This window comes from Amblyomma americanum, chromosome 6 (genome assembly GCF_052857255.1).
Source record: "Amblyomma americanum isolate KBUSLIRL-KWMA chromosome 6, ASM5285725v1, whole genome shotgun sequence".
NCBI lineage: Eukaryota > Metazoa > Arthropoda > Arachnida > Ixodida > Ixodidae > Amblyomma > Amblyomma americanum.
In genome coordinates this window covers 17217538-17234662 of record NC_135502.1, presented here as the reverse complement: position 1 = coordinate 17234662, position 17125 = coordinate 17217538, and the positions used below count along the sequence as shown (strand labels likewise).

The 17125-nt window shown below is 52.6% G+C and overlaps 1 protein-coding gene across 7 annotated transcripts in view; it reads right to left on the bottom strand.

The window, feature by feature from the left end:
• Positions 1 to 17125, bottom strand: part of LOC144136384 (zinc transporter foi-like) — an 87978-nt gene that overhangs the window by 34648 nt on the left and 36205 nt on the right. Inside the window, exon 1 of one of the 7 annotated variants that reach the window (XM_077668665.1) lies at positions 5324 to 6185. The exons of the other annotated variants lie outside the window; for them this stretch is intronic. The gene's annotated coding sequence lies outside the window, so the exon portion shown is untranslated. Of the gene's footprint in view, positions 1 to 5323; positions 6186 to 17125 lie in introns of those variants that run through there. 7 annotated transcript variants of the gene reach the window in all.

Genomic DNA, 17125 nt, shown 5'->3' with positions numbered 1-17125 from the left:
ACGCCCCTTACACAATGCAGCCATCGCTAGCGCCACGGCGGCGAATCGAACACGCGACTTAAGGAACGGCCTCACAGATGAGCTCAGCCAAACCTGCGCCAGTACGTAAACAAAGCCCGTACGGTCAGACAGGAAAGCACGTCGTCGCTGTCGCGGTTAATAAACACGATGCAAAGGAGCACCGGAGGAGGCAGTCACGCCCCAAAGGCGCCCGCCCGCGCGAGCACGGATTTGAAAACAACACGCGAGCGAAGGGTGGAGTAAACTCGCCGAGAAAGGCAGACGATGTAAACACGCATCGTCACGACACTCGAGCGAGCCAAAATGAGGTGCGAAAAGAATAAAAACAAAACTTCAAAAGTAGAACCGAAATAATAAGCATGAGACAGATCGCACAAGGTGCCTGTAACTGGTCAGCGCAATCGAAACACGCGGCCCTTAAAGCATCCTTGAACTGTGGTGAGGCCACCCACACATGGGCGGTTTGAGAGGGCACACGAGAAAGGTTAAAGGGCGAAGCCGCCTACACACTGGCAGGCGAGCTTTAAAAATCCGGCCGTTTGGGAGCGGACGCGTAATGCGTGTGTACAAGCGAGTTTCTCGGGAAAACGAGAGAAGTTTCTCGATACGCGCGCGCATATAAAAACAAAGCACGGCGCAGTTCAAGAACCATTAGGGCACCCCACGGAACCAACGCAAGCTGACGCCCACGCATTTGTCTTCCGAGGAGCAATCTGTTCGCAGTCTCTGCCGGTTTACCCCGAACGAGCGGCCGAATATAAAGCGTTTCCAGAAGCAGAGCTGCGAACAAAAGTGAAAGTAGTCTCGGGCAAAGGCGGCGGCGACGAAGCAACTCGCTTTCTGAGCAAAGAAACAGTGTAAACCAGTTACGGCTCTGTTTGCATGCGCTGGCGCAAACGGCAACACGGGGTCATTCATCTTCCAGAGAAGGCAAGACGAAAACGCAAGCGCCTCAAAGCCTGGTGCCTAATGAAACTGTAGTGGATGCGCAGATCCAAGACCGCACAAGGTGCCTAAAACTGGTCGGCGCAATCGAAACACGCGGCCCTTAGAACATGGCAGCCTCCATCAGTGTGGCTTTCCCGGATAGGAGCCTTGAACTGTGGTGAGGCCACCCACACCTCGCCGAAGCGGGCGTATGATCCTGTTGTGCCACCTCGGGTATGCATCGCAGTAATAAATAAAGTACTCGGTGATTACCTTCAGACTGTTGAAGCAATGACCAATAAGTGATCCCCACAAGTTACCCGCTATCTACGCACAGCTACTGGCAGCGTACGCTACCGTGACAGTCCCTAATGCCCGAGGTCACGCACTTCCCGACACAGCCGGTAAAAGCAGACTTGCAAAAATACAGCGAACTAAAGTCCAAAAGGTCGTGACACGAAACAGCGCTTACCCCCGAAAAGCTTCCATCGCCCCGCTACAGTGACCAGAGACCTATGCAACATCAATGACGTCAGCGTGCACAAAGACGTACGGAACCCAGCTGCCCTTTGGTGCACGTTCTCGGACCTTTAATGCCACACGGGTCATTAAATTAAACACTCCCATCTTAACTGCCTCCGCGGGGTAATCACCTCCGCCGCAGACTGCAATAAACAACGGCGCACTGTCATGGGGCTGTCTTCAAAGCTTTTCTTTTCCGTCGCCAGTTCTCAGTACATGTCGACACTGCTTTTTACACAGGCCGCGTCCTCCTTATTACAGCGCAAGGGACAACACCCACAAAACGCTCTTCTTTGCCCCGGCGCACAAAGCAGAGAAACCCAGGCTTCGTCAAATTTTAAACGACCTAGCTCTGATATGAGGCAGGCAGCAAGGTGGGTACAAGCTGCTGCTGCTGTTGCGTTATTACGGACTTCACTCCGCTGCTCCATTTAGCAAAGCTCGAGACTGCAGCCTACAGCTTCACAAACTTTTGCCCAAACCACGCGCTCGTTTGTAGCGAACTCGCACACGCACACTGCCAGGTGTATGTGAAGCGCCGGCAAATGCTTAATCGGCCCTCATAAGTTAAGGCACGCCACCCAGGACAAAGGCTGCCGAAGGACTCCATGTCCCGACCTCGGGCCCAGCAGCCGAACGCCAGCGCCACTGCAGCGAATGTCAGATACTCGAGCGTTCTTATCCTGACTTAGTGAACTACGTAGCCGGGGCGTGAGCGAATATGACGTCGCGTCCTTTTCGGAAATTTCCAGGGCACAGCAGTGCTGGAGGCACAGCGTCAGCAGCACACCAAGTGTCCAAGGATGAGAAGAAGCGTATCTCTATCCTTCGCAAAGGCGCCACATATGAAGTACCCCAAGGTGCTACTATAACGCTACTGTGACATTCCGTGTGTGCTACGAGGATCCACGTTCGACGGCGCGGCGTAGACGGAGACCCGTGACAGCGGCATCATCAATTACCCAGCCATGCTCTTTGAGTGACGACCAGAACAACCGGACCCGCCGCCGCCCCGGGGAAACAGGCTTTATCCTCCCCAATTTCCGGGCACATTCCAGGACAAGGGAGCTGTCAGCGGGCCAGAGCGCGCCGTACCACAGCCGACGCTATGCGCTACCGCGAAGACAACATTCTTTCCCTCCCCCCCCTTTGTCGTGGGCTATCGCCGGGAAGGCACCCACAGCTTCCCAGAAGGGCCGTGACGGACACCTGTCATGGCGGACAGGCAGTACTCGCCAAGAATGTGGAAAGACAGGCGCTAGTGAATTAGCTCCGAAGAGAGAGCCTGTGTATACTCTCACTTGAGAGAGAGTGGTGGCGTTTTTGTTGTTTATTTAGTTTGTATTGTTAACAGACTCTGGGTTCGAGGCTAAGCCCAACCCAAGGGGTGGTCCCCATCTCGCATGTTATTTTGGATTGGAGAATTGATGCTTTGGGCGGGCCACTGGAAATGACCGCCCTTAGTCCTTTGTTAATCAAGTGCTTAAAAGCACATGTAAACGGATGCAGTCCAGTCTGAGCTGGGGCTCCATGCTTAGCATGTAATGTGATGCTACTTAGGCACTAACCTGCCCGGTCGATGAGTAAAGTAGTGCAAAGTTTGTTCTTTTGTAAATTCAGTTCTGCTTTTTCCCAGTTTAACTCTCTGTATATGTATGTTGTAAAATTATGCTCTGCTGTCATCATCTACAAGCTCGCCTCCTGTTCATCTTCCAAGCCGAACGACACTAGAGGAAGGGTTTGTGAACCATCCTCGAAGAAACGGACGACTATTGAAATTCTACTGCATACACGCTGAGGACGACATCGTTCGCCAAGAGAGCCTTCAGTGCCGAAGCCCGACGGCGTGCAGCTTCTGCCAGCAACCGCTCGAGCCCAACTCCGGAGCCACTCCATCGCCCCCATGAAGTCGTCGGCACGTAAGCTCGGACGCCCCAGCCTCTGATGTATAACCTTAACCATGTGTAATTATTGATTATACCTGTTTGTTTAAACTGAGCCATACGGTGTCTCTTTGCCTCTCCGTCCCGTGTGGACCTGCGCATTATGGGGGTCATCACACTACTATTCGCCTCCATGGCTCAACACGAAAACTTCAGTTTCCTGAGCACTTCTGAAAAGGACCGCACCGTGGGACGGGGCGACAGGCCTACGACAATATGCTTTTTTCTTTCTTATATACTATTCCATCTCGAGGTAATGCAAGTTTTACGGCAAAATAGTGCGATTTGCATTTGCTCTATTCACGCTTTGCTTGAGGGAACGGCCTACAAGGACTCGATTGTTTAAACATTCCTTCGTCAAACCTACTTGTTTGACCTTGAGCAGGCCTTTAAATGCATGTGCCAAGTACTTATGCAAAGAAACAGGTTTTCCTGGCATGGCTGCAACAACGAAAACATTAATTGCAACGAAGAACACAAGCACTCGAAGCAGAGTTTGCCGGCTATCCCTACCAGTTGATACCAAAATTAAAAACAGTCTGGTAATAATCACTGATAATCTAAGCGTTCAAATGCCTTCGCGTCCAGTATGAGTTGCGTTCGCAGTCAACGCATCCGTACTGCGGTAATAGACACCTTTAGCATACAGTGTACCGTGTAACCGTTACCGGTACCGGAGTAGCGGGAGCCCGCGCGCAGTCAATGCGCATGCGCAAATCGCCTTCACTACGCCAGATGTCGCCAGGTAACCGGCAGCTGCGCGCGCGCCTGCAGCATCGGGACCAATCAGCGCGTATTCATCGGCGGTGAGCGGGCTCGCGGTACTCCGGTAACGGTGACACGGTATACTGAAGGTGTATAGTGTCAGTTTAACGAGGCAAGAAATCGAAGGCAATAAAAATATAGCACCGGGGCAACACTCAACGTACGAAAGACCTATAACGTCTACAGGCTCGTTTTTTATTACAGTACGTACGAAGTGTACTACAGAGGAGAAAGCCTTTAATTACAATACATGTTAACCCACTTACTGCAACAATAAAAAATTTGCAGGGGCAAGGTGCAACTCTTTCCCTTTGCCACTGCACCAACACCAGTAGCTCGAAAACTAACACAGGAGGGTTAGCGCACGCTGGCAGAGCGCCGACACTTTTGCGAGAAAAAAAAATACTTTAAAGTAGACCAGCAAAATGAAACAACACAGTAGCTAAGAATATTTGAAGAAAAAAAGTGCTGAAAAGCGGTAGGTACGAGGGAAAAACAGAAGCCATTACTGTTACTCACACCGCTATACATTCAGTGACACCATCTAAAAATGGGTACCTGCATCAAGTAGACGCGAGTTATTGGTCGCAGCACATTAACACAGTGTATGTCTGAATTGTTTCACATTTTGTCTAAGTGGCACCGCTAACACCCAGACGGCGTCTTCTGCGTGCCTTTCGGTCTTGCTCACAATAGTGGCCAAGTTTAGAGTCGACAACGGTGACGTCACTCGCTCGATACGCCCTGGGACGTAATCCCCTCCGCTCTCCCACCCCCGCCATTCTCAGTGACAAGATCAAGAGGGGATTGCCAGCTGTGTATGTCAGCGCATTTCAATGCTTTTTCTCACACAGCTGGAAGAGAACCAAGCGCAACGCTTACTTTCCCCACATCCCCGACTCTCTAACCGGCCTTATTCAATAACCTGCGCACGTTCCAAGAGGGGCATGCGATAGCCGCTGAATGCAAGCGTCAGAATTTTAAAAGAAAAAAAAAGGGGGGGGGGGGCGAATCCTGCACTGCGCACATAAGACGCACGGCCAGACGGACATCGTCGCGGCCGACGTCTGCGGCCCCTCTAAAACGCAGCGAGAGAGAGAGACGGGAGGCAGAGGATGCGAGAAGAGACCCACTTGGACGCTTACCAAAGGATGAGGGAGGCGCTCAGCTGGATGGACTGGCTTCTCCTCCCGCGGCTCTCGCGCGCGCTCCAGTCTCGACGTGGGAGGAAGGCGAGGGAACGGAGGGGCCGCCAGTCAACGGCCCGCAAAGAGCTCTTCCCCGCCACCACACCACACCGCCAGAGAAGCAGCAGCAGAACTCGCGCGCCTCACCCAAAATGCACGCGAGGTGAGCAGCCCCGACTTCTTCGTTTACAGACAGCCCAAATGACACTCCAGGCAGGGCCAGGGAAAAAATGAAAAATGGAAAACGTGGAGGAGACAGGCGTCTGCCGGCGCGGCGGGGGCGCACGGGGCACCCAGTGCAACGAGTCCGGTCCTGCCTCCCGTCTTCTGCTGCGCACTGGGCAAGCGAGCAGCGATCGCACGGCGGCCAACGGAACGGATCACCGTCGACGACGAACGGGCGTGTGGCACGCACGGCGAGGCGGTGGGCGCCGCGATGATGCTGAGGCACGAACGCAAAGGTACGCGGCAACGTTCTGGGACGGCCGGCGCGATGCCGGCCGGGGAAAGTAGTCTTTCCCGGCGAGAGGGTGCGGAGGAGACCGAGGGGAAGCGGCAGCAGCAACAGGGCGTTACGCCACTCACTTGCGCTCGACCAGCGCGTGGCACAAGCAACGCCACAACACGCGCCCAAAGCTGCTCACAAGCTACGGAGAGGAGACCTGCAACCTGCCGTGTGATCCCCCTCCCAACCCGCTTTTTTTTTCTTCGTCTGCGCCTCCTAGGAGTAAAGCACGAAGGCAGAGGAGAGGAGGCGGCAGGGGTATCCACCACACCACTCCAGCCAGCCGCCTCAAGACAGAAAGAATTGCGCCTAAAATGGTGCATCTTACTCAAGCAGCGACGACAGAGTGCAGAAGGGGGAGGGGGGGGGGGGAGGCTATACAGCACACAGGTCGCGCGTATGCAAGGCTTCACCTACAACGGCATTCAAATGAGCCGAGCTCGGGCGGAGGAAGGCACATCGGAACGAAGATACACCCGCTCTCTCTCTCTCCACACTCCCCCCCCCCCCTCCTTTTCCCCTTCTTCCGTGGTTACTCTTGCATCGCCCATAAGCCGCGAACATCTGGACACACAATGGGTTTTTCCTTCGCCCGTGGCTTCCTGGGCGCGTGGTCCCTCACAGTGGCGCAACGGAGCCAGACGATTGTGCTGGAGAAAACAATAATATTGAAGGGCCTGCTCATTCGACGAGCTTTGTGCGGTATTAAATCATGCGCCTGCAAAAAAAAAAAAACTGGCCACTATCGAGGCCCAGGTCGCATTTCCGACCCACTGGCGACGTTCCAAGGAACGCGAGCGCCCGCACCAAACGGACGCCGCTCTCTTTTTTTGTGCACGAGGTACCGCGACACTCCCCGGCTGCACCTCAGCGACAAGTTCATAACAGGTGCAGCCGTGCAGAGACGGCCGGCACGTGACACCTCTGGCGCCATAATTGTGGACCACAAATATCTTCCTCAGTGCACAGCACAGCACATGACGATAGGTGGATTAGACAACCGCGCCGTCTTTGGAGGACCAGAACCATGGTCGAAGCGGTGATCGCCCAACACGGTGCCTCACTTGAAACCACCTGGTACAATCCACAAAGCGGCTGCAGTACTGCACTCAGTTCCAGCTGTCAAACAGCAGAGGAATACAAGTGACGTAGAAGCTCGGATAGTGGTATGCGTTCGGCCGGCACCTGATGCAGGGTTTGAAACCGTCAGCTGTTTTGGTAGTTGTGTGGACGTCCCGAAGCTGCATGTGTGTTTCCGATTATTTTAGACTACTCAGGGCTCTTCAAACGCACTCTGACATCGCACTAGTAAACTACTGGGATTCAATCCCGCGACTCTGAGGCTCAGCCATAAACTTCATGCTGCACTGCAGCAGAGGCTAGACAGGATAGGGAAGGTGACGGGCCTTTGTGCCTACATCGTCGCGAGGCCCTAGCAACCCCACACCGTTTCTTCAACTTTTCCCCTCCATCCATCCATCCCAAGTCTGAACTCCCACGGTACGGCGACAAAGGATTCTTCTTCCCGTTCCCGCCTAGCCTCTGCTGCAGTACCACTGAAAGCTGACCGGGAGCACAGAAGCACTGCTACACCGCGGCGGGTCAGAACTATACCTCAGAAACGGTGACAACATGATGCTGCGCTCAAATCACTTGCCGACGGAATGACGTTTCGGTAGTTTTGGGGTGCCACGGTGCCTTAAGTGAACTGAGGCAGGGACATTACGCTCTGCGAGCACAAAGAAGGTTTCCAGGATCGTGTTTGCTTTAGAAAGGCGGCCCCGACCCACAATCCACGACCATGCGCACGTAAACGAAACTCTTATGAGCCGACGGTCAGGTACTGACCATCCTGCAGTTCTCGCGTACGACTATAGAACTACTTGCGACGGGAAATGGCCGAAGTACCACCGACGAACCCAGCAAGGTGAGAGGACATGTGTCAAGGAATACGCTTGAGAACATCTGTCGGCGACAGCCGAAAGGACAGCTATATGCATTGCGCGTCCGCAACTAGCAATCCAGTGGGGGCGCTCGGACAAGCGCGCAACAGCGACAAAGCTGATTTCTTAAGAAAGGTAGGCCTTTACTAGTAATACTCTATAAAGGCCAGGTGTAAGCACGTGTGTTAGGGCACGCTTGAGAACATCTTCAGACATCCAGAACGGTGAAGAGCATTCACAATACCACTGACTGCTTCATCCACCAGCTTGTTTGAATTACGGAACTTGAAAACAATATTGTAGGTTTACGAAATTGCTATTCGCTTCGAAGGCCGAAGTGAACGCCGCACCATTATTTGCTTCGATGTTCTAAACGTTCGAGAATTCCCACAACCCTAAATAATACCTGACTGGCCTCGAGCGTAGCAGGAGGCGCCAGAGTCAGGTGGGCGGATGAGATTAGGAAGATTGCGAAAATAAAGCGGCCGCGGCTGGCACAGGAGACGGGTTAAGTGGAGGCATTTGGGAGACGCCTTTGTTCTGCAGTGGACGCATGCAGTTCAGCTGATGATGATAATGATCCGGATGCCTACTCATCATTTGAGGAGGTTAATTAACAATAGAGAGAGACGGGCTAGTTGGTGAATATTAGTAGAATGCATCTTAAAACCGCGCAAAATAGAGAAGGGACGAGGAAGAAACCAACAGGACAGAGCGCGGAACTTCAACTGGTTTATTACAACAGTGCGTCACATTTATACAATCATCGTAATCACACTGTAACATGACAAACGGTCATCACGTAACACTGGTGCGCAGGCCTGTACGGGACATCATGCAATCTAGATATGAATACTCTTTATCAGACAGGTTTACCGAGGTTTTGCTGACACAGGAGCCAGATTCCTTCTTGATACAGTAGGCCTCGTACACTTCCCTGCTTATTTTAGACCCGAACTTATTCAGGATAGTGGTGTCGCGGAACCGAGGCGTCGAACCACGGCAGTGGCGACAATGGTCTGCCACATGCCCTCCCCCCGGCAATGCGCCTAATTAAAAGGGAGAGAAATAGAAAATAGAGTGACTGAGGAGGAAAAGTTGAGTTCGCTTAGTCCACGATGTCTATTCACGAAAACTATTTGTCGGAAACTTGACAACTGTGACTTCAGGGCTCTCGCATTACACAGAGAACTCGCACCGTCTCCGACTTCCCCACAAAACAAAGCTGGTTGGAGGCCACCACCTTTCAAGGCTTTGAAGCACTTAGATGAGTTCGTCCGTGGCTTGCACGTGTCTAGCTTTTGGAGTCTGCAGTTTACCCGGTAGTGTGTGAACGGTGTTATCCACCACCGCGATTCGACGGTCTTCAGGGATCTGATCTGAAGCAGATTACCGAGGTCGATGATGCGGGGCGACACTGAAGTTCTGCTGAAGTGCTCACCCCGGTACTCTGCACTTCCTGCCTTGCATGCAGTGCACAAGCGGAGCATGCTTGGACGAGAAGGAAATAAGTTTGATGAGGAGATGCCGCGACGATCGAAAGACCTCCCCCCGCGTAGAAGGACGCCTCGACCACAGCACCAGACAGGCGGATGATGGCGCAGTCGAGTCGAAAGTGGAAACAGCCAAGCGGCCGAAAGCGAGCCTCCCTTCAGAAGGAAAGCAGGAAAAGGCATGGAAGCGAGGAAGCGGCCCGCCGTGTACCTGTCACCGGCAGCGCAAGGCGAGGTGAGGAAGAAGCGAGAAGGGGCGAAGCTTCCACCTCCCCCCTTTTTTTGAAAGCGATGCGCCGACTCGCCCTCGGAGCGGGTAATTCTAAATCGGTGACCGCGATTTACGGCGTGTATCACGTTTCCATTCGAGCGCCCTCCACCCATTTCGGCCGTGTACCGCGCACCAAGGCCCGGGGGGGGGGGGGGGGCGGGGGGGGGGGGGGTTCGGCAGCGAGGAGTCTTGTCGGTCCGTTTGAGCACGGTCCTTGGTCCGCGACACGGTCGGAAACTTTCGGCGCGCCGCTGCGGGAAAGCGGCGCCCGGAAAGGTTACGGTCACGACGCGCGAACATGCGTGCGATCGCGCATGCCGCCGGGGCTCATGGACCGTTGTCTACGTATCGATACGTTCCCGATACTCCGGGAACTCCCGTCTCCACCAGAAGTCTTCCGAGGCGCCCAGGAAAGGAGGGGGATGCGGAAAGCTTAGTCCGACTGAGGTCCAAAACGTTGTGAAGGAACCTCTGAACACTTGCTGGTCTAGCTCGGGTCACCCATGATCCTTCCTCCTGAAAGGAGCACAGATACGAAGCTTCCTTTCTTTCGTCGATGATGGTGGGAAAGGCCTTAAGAACGACAGAGCGGGATATCATATGCCCAAAAGTGATTTGAGTTTATTACAGCACCGATTTTGTCCTAGTGTACCGTTTTCTCTTTTCGCGCATTGTGACTGACTGTCCACGGGTCGCAACAAAGCACACTGACGCTTTTGCTGCTCCGCGGCTTGATAAGTGCGCATGTTATTTGCGGAGGTTCGGTTAACTATCCGTCCTTCTATCACATCCCAGCCCGCGGAAACCGACTCACTCCCATTCTGGCGGTCTAATAGCCTTGAATGACAAAAAATAAAATAAAATAAACACGATTTTTCACAACAGAAAAAAAGGGAAGGAGGGAATCAGATAAAGTGATTAACCACTTTAATTCACTAGACAAGGTGGCACTCACCACCTCCCATAGACAAAGAGGATGCCAATAGTTACCTGGAATGCCAACCGTGCCAAGACTACCCGACCTGCAGTTTTTCTGCTCGCGAGTTTCGGTGCGCGCGTTCGTGCTTGCGAATCTTTTACGTTCGATCCGCCACAAAGGTGGGCCGACCGATGTGAGCTCTTCTGACGTCAAAAGTACATCAGAGTACAGTGAGACGAACCGAAAGGCGCGGGAGACGATTCGTACTTGTCGTCAAATTGAGAAGTTCCGGTACTCGGCCCACCTGCATTTCCTAAGTGGCGCCATCTACACAAGTTGGCGAAACAGTGCGGTTTCGACCGTGCATAGGTGTTTTTCTTCATCGCGCGTTGTTAAGAGGCCCGTTTGGATCGCGGTGGCTTCGTCGGCATGCTCGAACCAGAAGGCACGGACAAGTGCTGAACCGCGCACCTTCCCGTTGTGATCACGGCGACAACAGCGGTGAAGACATGAAGCCGGCGACGAGCACATTAGAGAAGTGATGAAGGAAGAAAGAAATTCATCCAGGTTGGTGAAAAAACGAACTAAGAAAAAGAAGGACGCGCATTAAATGCAAGCTTGCAAACACCGGCCCCGCCAGAGTAGCACGCATTTGAGTAATCATGCAGGAACGAGAAAACATTCTTCCATCACGAGACCATGGTTAGCTATACGAGTTGCAGCCAAATCAGGTGACGCTAGACTCGAGCAAATTTACGATCGAGAGAGTAAGAATAAAAGGCCGAATCGCATTAAAATTTTAGATATATAGAGAGATACGAGCACAAAGAGAGAGAAAAAAAAAAGATAACCCATTACAGGTCTACAAGAGCGCGAAATCACTCGCTATACTCTCCGAGCACGTTTTTATCAAGCTTGTCTATACACGCGCGATCGCCCGCGAGAAAAACGCGCGCGCCCTCCGACGAGAAGAGTGAGGGAAGGAAGGAGAGGAGGAGTGGGCAGGGATTGCCCAAACTCCAGGCGACCACTGCGCGCCGGCTTGCACTTCCTCAACTCGATCAAAACAGTTTGCGTAATGTCGCGTCGCGCGCACGGGTTCAAACATGGCCTTTGGCTGTGACACAGATACAATCTTGCGAACGGAGGCAGTGACACCAGGAAGAGTTAACGAAAAGACGGCGCCGCAAGAGCGCGCGCCTTGCCTAGTAATGCGACGCGTCGTAAAGAACGCGGACGCGATCGAGCAGCCGCCGCGGCTGAGTGCCTGCGGCGTTCGACAGCTGGGCCCGTGGTCGCTGGATTGAATCCCGGCTGCAGCGGCCGCATTTCGACGAAGGCAGAATACAAACGACGAACAGTTAAGTGCAATGTCAGTGAACGCTAAAAGAGCACAGATATCTAATTTCGGTGGCATGTTCTCTAAAATAATGCGGGAGACACTACTATGCCTAAATCATCACGTAGAATTGGCCTACGACCGCTAAATGATTTATAATCGATTTTTTTTAGGACAAATTGCCGGGCTAGTTGGTAATGATCCATTCTTGTTGCCAGCGCGTTAAAGCACAGGGACAGAAGAAACACAGCGCCTGTGATGTCGTCCTCTGTGTTTCTTCTGTCCCTGTGCTTTAACGCGCTGTCAACAAGAATCGATTTTTTTTTGCGATGCTGTCTCGGTTTCAACAGCCGAACGATGACTATGAAGCCAATGTGACCTTTTACGTCACGTGGGGCATGAAAATCTGCAATATAATCGCTGCTTCTACACTCGTTGTTCCGGCTCTTGAGGCAGCATGGCTTTAGCGTTGCAGTAAATTAAAACGACGAGGCAGACATTATGTCGCAGTTTTTTCATGTCTCGCGTGACCTTATAAGCACACTTTGACGTCACAGTCATCATTCGGCTGTTGAAGCCGAAACAGCACGAGAAATTGGATTATGAATATTTAGCGGTCTTAGGTTAATGCCACGTGGTAGTCCATGCATGATAATGTCTTAGGCATCATTATAAAAGCAAAAAAAAACATGCACCCAAACTAATTCGAAGCACTCCATACAGAGCGCCTCTTTACTTTTGCCTCCGTCGCTTCATGGCAAGGTTCGACTGTTCACAGAGTGCGGCAACTACTGCGCCTTTCTTTTTCCTCATAAAACATTAGCATTCGGCAATTGCATTTTTTTTCTATCCTTCACAGCGGAACAGAAAATAACATCTTAATCAGCTAAAAATAGCCAACGTGCGGCTCAGCGGGTGTCGAGGCACGTATTTCGGAAAGCGAGCTTTTCCGCAAAACCAAAAACGGAGATGCTGAGATGTTATGCGGGAAAGCATACATGCAGGGCCGAGTTCAATTTTTATCTTATTTCATTTGCAACCGTTTCGAAGCAGCATTCAGAGCACGCACAGACATGAGAAAGAGCGGAGAGGCCACGGAAACGGTGGCATGACTACTAGTTAGCGTTATCCGACGGCGCGCGTCGGATGTCGAGATATGCGCAAAGCACCCTCCTTAGTATGCTGGCCTCTTGGCGCATGCATTTCCGTCGGACACTGCTTTTCCGACAGAAAAGCCGCCAGGGACCGCTCTTCACTTGCGCAGTTACAGGCAGGCTGGGCGAGCGTGTCAGCGCGCGCGAGCAAATCACTCTGTCTCTATAGCAAGTCCATAGCAATTCTCTATAGCAATTCCATTTTGCGCGCAGGGCCTGACTACGGTTTAAAGCAACGCACAGCTTCAACTCGACGGTGGTTACTTCGCGTGACCATGCTCTGTAGTGAAAACTACATTAGCCAGTTTCTCGTGCCGAGCTGTCTCCTGCGAAAGTGTTGCCGCTTGCATGAGGCAATGAAAAATTGCCAGTAAGTTCCAAGATGCGATACAACGCAAATTTTTCACCACACTGGCCGTTTAGAACATGTGGCGCGTCGCATTATTATCGCAAAACGACATTCAAAGCCCACGCGCAACGTTGCGTACTGATAAAGCGGCTATATAGCGCGCGCTAACTCGCTCGCCCAGACAGATAGCCTGTCACCGCAGAAGCAAACAGCCGGCTCTTGCGGTTTTTCTGTAGAAAAAAAATCAGTGTTTGACGGGAATGTGTGGGTGAACCGGCCAGCATAATAAGAAGGGCGTACTTAGCGCTATCTGATGGCACGTGCCTGTTGTCGAGATATGCTGACAACCTCGGGTTGCACGCACAAATTCCTCAAACTGGAAGGCAAATTGAGGCGGTCCGTTCAATCACTGTAAATCAAGAGAGGGCGCGTTCAGCAGCTGCAAACCGCGCCACGACACACGGTGCGGGAATTTCTGCGACGCATCCTCACAAGAGGAATGGGAGGGGGGGGGGGGGGGGGGGGCTTCGAATCCTACGCGTCTAATTTAATGCGGACCCAAAAAGCCTCTCCGCCCCAAGCGCACCGAGGCTATCGCTCGCCGCATCAACCGCGCACATCCCCCCCAGTCTGCCTCGGAGGCGCACTGGGCACAGGGCCAGCTGCCACGGTTCGGTTGACCGCAGTGACTGTGTGCTAACTGAAGGTCGGAGCAAAGCTTGCCCCCGACACTGCAGTAAGCGCAGCAAGGTGAGACAGGGGAGGAGGCACCAACAGAGAACGATGGAATAGGCACGCTCGCAACCAATAAGTTGGTCGCTTTCGTTCCGACCTAACAAGACCCATAAAACTTGTCCTGTCGAGGTGGCCACTTAACGCTAAAAAAAAAATGAAAAAGCGGCGACACAGAAGAGAAGAACCAAGCGACTAGCTAATCTCGTGGTTTCGGTCAGCCTTGTTCAAAAATAAACTATGTTAGAGCAGGCTAATCTGAATCTGAACTGATAGCATTCGTATTGTGTCAGACTGTACAGTCGCGAGTAAACCAAGATTAGTAATATAGTGACGTGCCACAGGAGCAGCAGATAGCAACGCTCGACGCTGCGGTTACGAACACGCCGATAGGAAAAGTGCCAAGTGTGTTCGCAAAGCCCGGCTCCACGCCAGCCGCGCGGTGAGATTTTCACCGCTCCGGTGACGTCATTGTGCAAACCTTTTTTTACTCGGGACTGCACTCTGTCTGAAAGGAAATGGAGGGCGTCGACCTGTAATTTCAACACGTCGTCAGGAGCGTGCAAGGGCGTGTTTGTGCAAGAAATTCGGAAACGATAGCAGCGTAGTAAAAGTTACGGGTCCTCGTACATATCCTGGCATCGCTCTGATCATGATGACAAGGCCAGGTAGTGCTAAGCCTGACCGAGGCAAAACTGGTTAATTAACGAGTAATTACTCATTAATAACCACCTGAGAGCAGGCACGTGGCTTTAAATGAAAGCTGTAGAGATTTCCCCAATCTTCGCAGCTGAAAAAAAAAAAGAATCCGACACCTCCTTGGAGGATTACCCTAAACACACTGGACTGACGACTGGTCATCCCTCATCTCTACATCGTGCGCCAGGAGGTGGAGAAATATATTTGCCGTAAATGAACGGCTCTGGACTGACTCCGACCACCTGACAGAGCACGGGAATCTTCGGGTTTCCGCTCCATCGGAATGCGGCCGCCGCGGCTGGGATTCGATCCCGAGACCTTGGAGGCGCGCCGATGAAAAGCCAGTGGCGCAACCTTTGCAGCGGAGATCGACTAATCCCACATACCGCGCAAAAGAACAATGGACGATGTAGGCCAAATCCAATGGGGCAGACACGAGACCAGAATGACAAAGAAGCGGGCGCGCGCGCACACATGCGCATAACCAGAGGCACGTGCTGCTTCCTCGACCGACCTCGCTCCTAGTCACGAGGCGCGGCCGGTATACAGGGGCAGCCGCGTATAGTGCGCCGGGACAACGTCACATGGGCATGCCGGGCACGCGCACGGGTCCCCGAAGGAGACGCGATGTCGCGTGCGATATCGGCGACGGCGATGCCGCGTCAGGGTCAAGGCGTGCCCGTGGCCTGCCCCAGGAAGCGTATAGGCTGCCCAACCTGGCCCGAGGCACAGCGTCGCCTCAAGCGGGGACCGGCGCCACGTCACCGGTCAGCCACGCGCCCCGCGGGAAGTCGCCATAAATCGAGAGAGCGAACGCATCGGAGGTGTGGACGTCTGAACAGACCTTTGGTTACCGCTATGCAGCCCTGTCTCATAAACATCGAGTCGCTCGACGACTCCGCAATACGCGCGCGTCAGCCCTATTTCAGAGGTCTGCATTATTCTGCTGTAGGCCGCACACGCGCTTGGGCCGAATAACCATGCACCAGGCATTACGGACACAAAGAAAGCACGAGCAGAGATTAACTTGTGGAACTCTCTCGAGTACAAGAAAAAAATGGCAGAGAATACATTTTCATCAGATATTCACTAAGAGGTATGGAGGAGGAAAAAGGTGGGAGGGAGGGGGACACAATGCTGCCCAGAGTGCAAATTATACATATCCGTGGCACTATATCCCGTTGCGAGAAACATATTTCAGATCTGACAACGCCCATGCACGAAGAATCGGCTGTATATCCGGCCATCATACCACGCCTGTGAGGACCGCGCATTCCTGAGCTGCTGGCTGCCCTTTCTGCTGCACTCGTGTATGTGCCCTGCATCGTGGACGAGTCCCGACATTTAGAAACAAATGGTTTCACAATGCCAGCCTTGGTGCAAGCTGGCCACCTGCGGCCATTAGCGAGTTCAATGTCAAGCGTCACGGGACGAAATCTGAATGCCACTTGAAAATGTGCCAACTGAGCGATAAACAAACTGAAATGACGACACAGGGAAGAACCTCGATTGACGTCATTAAACGCACTAATTCGACGCTCAAGGAAAGTTGTTCCCAAGTTAGGCTTTTAAGAAGGTGTAGACGCTCTCAGGCAGCCGCACACTTAGAGTAATTAAAATCCTTATGCAGCTCAAGCCACACGATTGTCACCACCAGTGTAGTGTGTGAAGCGTACTCACCTATGCCGTGTCCGATGTCTTTTTGCGCTTAATTCCCATCGTGGCACAACAACTAGACCGTCAAGCCATTATAACTTAGGCCAGCCGCTGAAGCGCTGCACTGCTGAGCATGAGGTCATGGATTCGATACCTGGCGTCGACGGCCGCCTACCGCTGTAGATGCTGATTGTGAAAGATATTTCATACTGAGACTTCAGTGCACGTTAAAGACTCCTCCAGATGGTAAATGCTGATTGGGAGCCCTCCACTGCACGCGCCCCCTCACAGCGTCGTTAAAAATAATATAATCACAACGAAGTTGCCAGACAGTTGGTTTGAAGCACCTCACTCCCATGGACGGGCTTTCAGCGGCACACCAGTTTCGAACATATGCTGCTAAAAAGACTGTTTCGGTGACTGTTGGCTTCCATCATGTGTATGTCATAATGAGACCCTCATTTCACTTCCCTTATCTGCTCAATAGCTAAACGAAGGCCTCGATTCTGGCAGTCTTGATGTCACAGGTTGCATAAAAGGGTTCTCGCAAAGCTTCCGTCCTCTCCGTTCGATCACGTCCCACGTGAATGTCCCAGTATCACAGGACGTACTACGTCCGCCGCTATGAATGAGGGTGGCGCTGGTGAACACCCTGAAGATTAGGTTACACGCGCCATAAATACCTCCGAAAGCAGAAGAC